We start from the raw sequence: 7,385 nt of genomic DNA, 5'->3' as shown, positions 1-7,385 counted from the left end.
GGGTGGAATGTTCTGTATATGTCTATGAGGTCCATCTGTCCAATGTTTCATTCAATGCTCTTATTTCTTAATTTTCTGCTTCAAAGACCTGTCTAGTACTGAGAGAGGTGTATTAAGATCTCCTACTATTAATGTATTCATATCAATATGACTCCTTATCTTGATTAATAGTTTTCTTATGTAATTGGCTGCTTCCATATTGGGGGCATTGATAGATACTTAAAATTGTTAGATCATCTTGGTGGATAGTCCCTTTAAGAATTATGTAGTGTCCTTCTGTATCTCTGACTACAGTCTTTAGTTTAAAATCTAATTTATCTGATATGAGAATCGCTACCCCAGCCTTCTTTTGAGGCCCATTGGCATGAAAGATGCTTCTCCATCCCTTCACTTTCAGTCTGGGTGTATCTTTAGGTTCAAAATGGGTCTCCTGTAGACAACATATGGATGGGTTCTGTCGTTTTTATCCAATCTGCAATGCTGTGTCGTTTTATGGGTACATTTAGGCCATTCACATTGAGAGTGATTATTGATAGATATGTTTTTATTGACATCGTATTACCTTTGAAGTCTTTCTGTCTGTAGATTGTCTCTATATTTCTGTTCAATGATATTCTTAGGATTTTTTTCTCTTTTATAGGACCCCCCTTAATATTTCCTGCAGTATCGGCTTGGTGGTTGCATAGTCTTTTAAGCCTTGCCGGTCTTGGAAACTCTTTATCTCTCCATCCATTTTGAATATCAGTCTTAATGGATAGAGTATTCTTGGTTGCATGTTCTTCTCATTTAGTACTCTGAATGTATTTTGCCAGCCCTTCCTGGCTTGCCAGGTCTCTGTGGACAGGGCTGACGTTATTCTAATGGACTTTCCTCTGTATGTAAGGAGCTTCTTTGTCCTAGCTGCTTTTAAGAGGGTCTGTCTTGAATGATAATTTTTCATTTTAACTATAAGGTGTCACGAGGACTTTTGAGAATCTAAAATCTTGGGGGGAAACCTCTCTGCTTCTAGTACATGAACGTTGTTTCCATTCATGAGATTGGGAAAATTTTCATAGACAACTTGTTCCACTATATCTTCTAGACTTCTTTATTTTTCCTCCACTTCAGGGATTCCAATAATTCTGATGTTGGAACGTTTCATGACATCATTTATTTCCCTGATTCTGTTTTCGTGGCTTCTGAGCTGTTTGTTCCAGGCTTTCTCCTGATCCTTTCTCTCTATCTGTTTGTTCTCCAGATCACTAATTCTATCTTCTGCCTCAGTTACCCTAGCTTTTAGAGAATTTAGATTAGATTGGGATTCATTGAGAGCATTTTGAACATCATCCCTGGTGGCTTTCAGTTCTGCCCTAACATTGTGAACATCATTCCTGGTGGCTTTCAGTTCTGCCCTGGATAATTGTTAGCCGGAATTCCTTTTCCGGCATATTTCTATGTCGATACCCATTAGCTCTGTTGCAGAAGGTCCATCCTCTGTATTTTTCTTCTGCTGGGCATTCCTCCTCCTAGTCATTTTGGTAAGAGATGACTGAACAGATGCAGCTGGATGTATCGATTGTGGTGCCGTCAAGGTGCACCCTGGAACGCTTCTGTGCAATCAGGATTCCCCACCCAAATGAGAGAAAGAAAGAAAAGAAAAAGAAATTGAGAAGAAAAAAAAAAGAAAAGAAAAGAGAGAGAGAGAGACAGGAAAAAAAGGGAAAATAAAAGAGAAGGCTCAGCCCAAATGGGCCCCAAGGTAAGATTTATGAAGTATACAAACAAAAACAGACAAACAAAAAGACTGATAAAAGTATATGACAAGAGAAAATATATATATATATATACATATATATATATATATATACATATATATATATATATATATATATATAAGCAAGAAAAAAAAAAAAACGGAAGAACCTCATGAGAAAGATCCCCAAGTATAAGATTTATATACTATCAGGACAAACACAAATACACAGAAACACTGGCGGAAGGAAAAGATGGGAGAGTGGTTATAAATTCTCAGTGTGGGCGAGGAAGGTTATTTCCATTCTTCCAGGATGTATCTTGATGTTTTTGTTAAGGGACTCAACTTTCCTAAGATACAGAGGGATTAAAAATTGGTTTGCCTATAGGGTAGCATTGATTAAGGAAAGGGGATTACCTTGAAGTTTAACTCTATATGTATATTAGAAAATAAAAATTAAAAAAAGAATAAACTAGACTAAATTAAAAATTTAAAAAAAATTAAAAATAGAAAAGCAAAAGAAAAACATGGTGTATGTATCAAAAAGTTCAGGTTAGAAGGTTATTAAGGGATTTGATGTACTGGACATCTCACTGTGATGGTAAATAGGTTAAAAAATTATCTATATGTATAAAACAATGAATCAGAATAGTGGTAATGAGTTAAAAATAAAAGTTGTATCTATGAAGTAGTGTTGGTTGTTCTCTTGTTGTCTTTTTTTTTTCTTCCTTCCTGGTTGGTTTTCTGGGGGAGGGGCCTGCCACATGGGTTTTCAGACAATGATGTTCCCTGAGTTAAGTCCTCCCGCCCCCCTCAAGGGGGTGGGCTCTGAGGAAACCGTTTTTTTTTCAGGCTTTTGTTCTCTGGAGGTTTTTATGTTCTTTCATCTGTTTTCTCTCGCCTTGACAGCTTTTGATGGTTTTTGGAGGTTTAGAGGAGAGCAAACTGCACCCCGACCTCTTTCTCAGAGAGAAGCCTCAGAATGCTCTGCAGAGCTGCTGGCAGAGTCGGCTCTGAGTCACGGTCCCTGGGGATGCAGGAGCGCCTCATTGTACCCAATACCACGGCAGCAGCGGCTGTCTGGGCAGCTCCAGACCGCCAGAGAGGTTTCAAGCAGTGATCGCACACTGAGATTTTCCCGCTGGCCCGAGCTGGGAATGTCTGGTTTTTCCGGATGCCAGAGCTCCCGGCTAGCACCTGTGCGCACCTCTCCCAGGGGAGGGTGTGGGACTCGCGTGTTCCAGGAATGCTGCCTGGCCAGGCTCCCAGCCCCTCACGGGAGCTGGACCCCACGCGTTCTCGGACGCGCTGGTGGCTCAGGCGTACTGGGGACTCAGGGACCAAGACCTGGTTTCTCCACAGCACTCTCTCTGGCTCAGCTCCAGGGGAAGCTGTCCTGTGTCCGGGGACTTAAGCCTCTGACCCTAACCGCCCTGATTCCCACAATTTTCCCCCCGCGATCCTTTGCTCTTTTTTGAGTGCTTTCAACCAGACTCCAAGCTAATGCTGGTCCCCAGGCGCAGGGCACTCTCGTATTGGGGTATTACTTTCCAATCAGTCGCCTCTGGTGGCTCCCTCCCCCTTTTGTTTATCTTCTGATATCAGTCCGATGTTCCCGCTCTGCTTTACCTGCCACTGGCGTCTTCTGCTCCTGTAGAGATCCAGACGTGTGTAACTCTGATCTCAGGCTGATTTCATGGGTGGTCGGAGTTCTTTGGTAGGTAATCAGCTCACTTTAAGGTACAGGTTGAAACGGCGCCTCCTCCTCCTTCCCCATCTTGACTCCTCCCAATTTTGCATTCTAAGCCCCAAAGGCCCCAAGCCTCTCTGTGTTGCCTCTGAGACAGATGCCTTAGGTCAAAGCATCACAAGCACAGACACATAGAGGTCCCTTCCCCTTCTGGACATGGGTGGGCTCCCCTGGCGGGTGAGGCTGCAGTGTATCTTCTCCACATACACCAGAGCCTTGTGCTGCACGACTTGCCAGTAACAGCAGAGGATGGCTTGAGCAGGAGAAGCCCTTGTTTTCTCTCCCCATGAGGTTCTACATAGTAGCTCTAGCTCCTGAAAGATGTGGAGCCGGAAAAAGATTGCCTTTTTAAGCAATTAGCACAGAGGAGAGTGTGGAAAACAAACTTTCAAAGGGGGAGGGGGTCTTTGCACTGTTTTTCATATTGATTTCTCTCAAGATGGCTATACAATCTTATAGAATTGGGCAGAAGCAAGAAATCTGGGAAGCAAGAAAGAAGTTGAGAAATGCTAGCTCAGAACACAAAGTAGGATGAAAATGGGAAGGAGTCATTTCCTTGTCTACAAGAGGAATAACACTGGAACTGCTCTTGCTTTCAATAATAATGTTAACATGTCGATATAAATGCATCTTGTCTTCAAGTTTGCGATTTCACGTCATAGTAATCGAGGTTTAGGCAGTGTTTATAATTATGTAAAATTGCATGGCTTAGAGTGGAAAGGAACTAAGACATCCTGCACTGACGAGTACAGAAGAGGAGGAAGCCAGAAACGATGGATTAGGAATCCAGGCAAGCCCTTCTGAAATGCAGCATTTCACACACAGGGACACACAAACCCAGCCCGCCGATGACATTCGCCGCTGATGCCATGATAAAGAGATCATGTCATTCTGTTTCACACAAAAAGTCACTTCTGTGACTAAATCGCAAAGACATCATTTCTAAATGAAGAGAACACTATAAATGTAACTCAAATGACCCTCAAATTTACTTCTCAAAACAAGGATTTTACTGAAAGCAATTAATGGCACATTCCCCAAATTGCTTTCCTTTGTAAGAAAACTGGCTGACCCATGTGATTATTTTATATGCTCAAAAAACCCTAAAGTTGTTGCCCAAGAACAACGTTTGAATGGATCAGGACATTTAAGCATTTTACTATATTTACATTTGCATACATGCTATTTACATACATATCTATGTACTTTTGTGTGTGTGTGCATGTGTGTGTATGTGTGTGTGTGTGTATTTACACCTGAGCCATGCTCAGCCACTGACAGATACCACACTTAACTTACATGCTACTCGTCTTGGAACCCTAGCATTCAGTACAGTGTCTGGAATGGGGAAGGTGATCTATAACTTTGTTCCACTGACTTGTAATCTGTACAGATGAGTTCCATTTTGGGATTTAATAGATTCAAATATGGCAAATCTCTTAATGAAATAAGGTCACACATTTAGAAAGCTGACCCCACCAAGTAGAAAACAATTACATTATTTTTCAAAGGAACGAAGTTTTGAAACAAGGGGGGTAAAAAAGTGATTCCTGAATGTGCCATAAGCTTCCTTCTAATCTATCAATTTTTGGTTTAATGAAAACTTCTAAAAACTAAAAGGCATTCAGAAAATATAGTTTTTCCAACCCCCCCCCACAAAGATACTACATTAATTCCAGAGGAAACCAAGAGACAGAAGTCATACACTAAAAGCCACGGTCAGTGTACCGTGAGCCCTAGACCAGCGCTGCTGGAGGACAGGAGCACCAGGATCTCTTTACTGCCTGGCAGAGGGGAAGACCAGAGGGAGAGCAGGTGTAGTTCACACTAAGAAGGATGGCTACAGAACAGTTCACTCACTGGTCAGTGTTCGCATACTTACAACGTTCCAGGTGAGATGTGGTAATAAACAAAAGAGGCAAAATCTCTAGAACTAGGGGTGCCTGGGTGGCTCAGTGGGTTAAAGCCTCTGCCTTCAGCTCAGGTCATGATCCCAGGGTCCTGGGATCAAACCCTGCATCGGGCTCTCCGCTCAGCGGGGAGCCTGCTTCCTCCTCTCTCTCTCTGCCTGCCTCGCTGCCTACTTGTGATCTCTGTCTGTCAAATAAATAAATAAAATCTTTAAAACAAAAAAAAAAATCTCTAGAGCTAGACTAGCGGGGGGATACAAGCAATGAAATATAAATATAATCAATAGGTTAATTATATAGTGATTAGAAGGTAATGACTGCTATGGAAAGTAGAGCTGGGCAAGCAGAAGGTGGTGGAGAGGTGGAATGGTTGCAAACTCAGCAGTGCACTCGAGTCAACCTCCTGAAGAAGGCGCCCTTGTGAACAAGCACATTAAAGGGAATAGATCTAGGGATGAGTTAAGCATGAAGGCAAAATGGTTAAAAGAGATGAGTGTTTGGATCTTGACATACAGCTTTGCGCAGTGGCAGTATCATAGCCAATGAGGTTTATCTGAGGCGCGATTATTGCTAATTGGATCTCGACATACAGACATAGAAGAATAAGCAGTAGGAACAGAGGCAGATGAGTAGCACAGAGGAGAAAGCCGAGTACGGAGCTAGAACACTCTAAATGAAGCGTTTGCGAAGGTTGGATGTCATGAAGGGTGGGGTAAGATGGGTCTTTATTTCCCCTAGTCAGGCTCCCAGGACAGGGGGCAGGGCACTGTAGAGGACAACTTACAACCTTCATTTTGGCTTCTGTTCCTTGTGATATAATGGAGTACTCTGAAAATTACTGCTGAACTAACTTAAGGATATTCCAGGAAGCCCAGATATGTCTGCAGAGCATAGCAATTAAGAGAAATAAAGCACATATTCTGGGAAAAATTCATATTGCTGAAGGTTGACCGTCCTCAAGAAAGTGCCAACCAACTTCAGGGTGTAAGGTCAGTGGGTCCCAGAGTGTCAGTGGACTTTTCTATGTCTTTCCATCTGTGTCCCTCACAGCAAGGAGGGGTAAACCTTTTCTGTTCCCTGCCTAGGATGGTGTCCTCCAACATTTCTCTAGCAGTGTTCAAATGTTCATTCTGTGCCTCTCACCGTGAAGCCTAAATGACACTGCAGTTACTATTTCTAATTGTAAATGTAGTCATCATGGAGACAGACAGAAGACAGTGTCTAAGGGGACCTGGAAACTACATCTTGTTAATGGGGCTCCCTTCAGACTAACTACAAGACCAACACAGCCAACAGATCAAATGAAGAAAGGGTAGTGGTACAGTTGCTTTTTATTTCTGAGTATCCACTTTCGGAGCCTATGAGACCCAGGGCCTATGAGACAGCAACAGGCCCATCAGACAGCTGACTTACATGCTATACATTGGAGAGACATTTAATGTAGAAAGTGAGACCCATACTTGATGTGTCACGTCCAATAGGAGATTTAAGAGGGAAGACAGCACAAATACAGAACCCTAAAGAGATGTGTACAGAGCATTTTTTTAGTCATAAATGGAGAAAGCTATAACCTGATAAAGGACGGGGAGAGAAAAATGACACAGAAGACAATCTGATAAGATCTGAAGAATGACTAGTTCACAAGGCAAATAGAGAAGAACATTCCAGACGTGTGGGGGGGGGGGTGTAGGCGTGTGTGTGCGTGTATGTGGTGAAGGGGATGGATGTGGGATAGAGAGGCTGTAAGTACAGAGACAGAAAATGCATGACCAGAGAAAAGTTAAAGGTTTTAGCCTCTTTTCAAAAATGTTATATAAAGGGCTTTGCATAGATAGGTGTTTGGATTTTATTTTTAAATTATTAAAATATTCTGATGCATGTTCAAAGGCATTCTATGCAAGTGTTAATAATGTGTTTCTCCAAAGTGAGTAAACTTGCTGAATTTGGAACAATGTTTAGCACTAAAGTTTTATATCTCACAGAGCCCCAGCTA

General features: G+C 42.2%; 1 pseudogene; it reads left to right on the top strand.

Annotated features, from left to right (window-relative positions):
- The first annotated feature begins 5,905 nt into the window (after nucleotides 1-5,905).
- Nucleotides 5,906-5,983, top strand: LOC123939467 (annotated as a pseudogene).
- Nucleotides 5,984-7,385: the final 1,402 nt, after the last annotated feature.

The sequence above is a fragment of the Meles meles genome, chromosome 3 (assembly GCF_922984935.1).
Source record: "Meles meles chromosome 3, mMelMel3.1 paternal haplotype, whole genome shotgun sequence".
Classification (NCBI taxonomy): domain Eukaryota; kingdom Metazoa; phylum Chordata; class Mammalia; order Carnivora; family Mustelidae; genus Meles; species Meles meles.
This window is presented reverse-complemented; position numbering and strand designations above follow the sequence as displayed.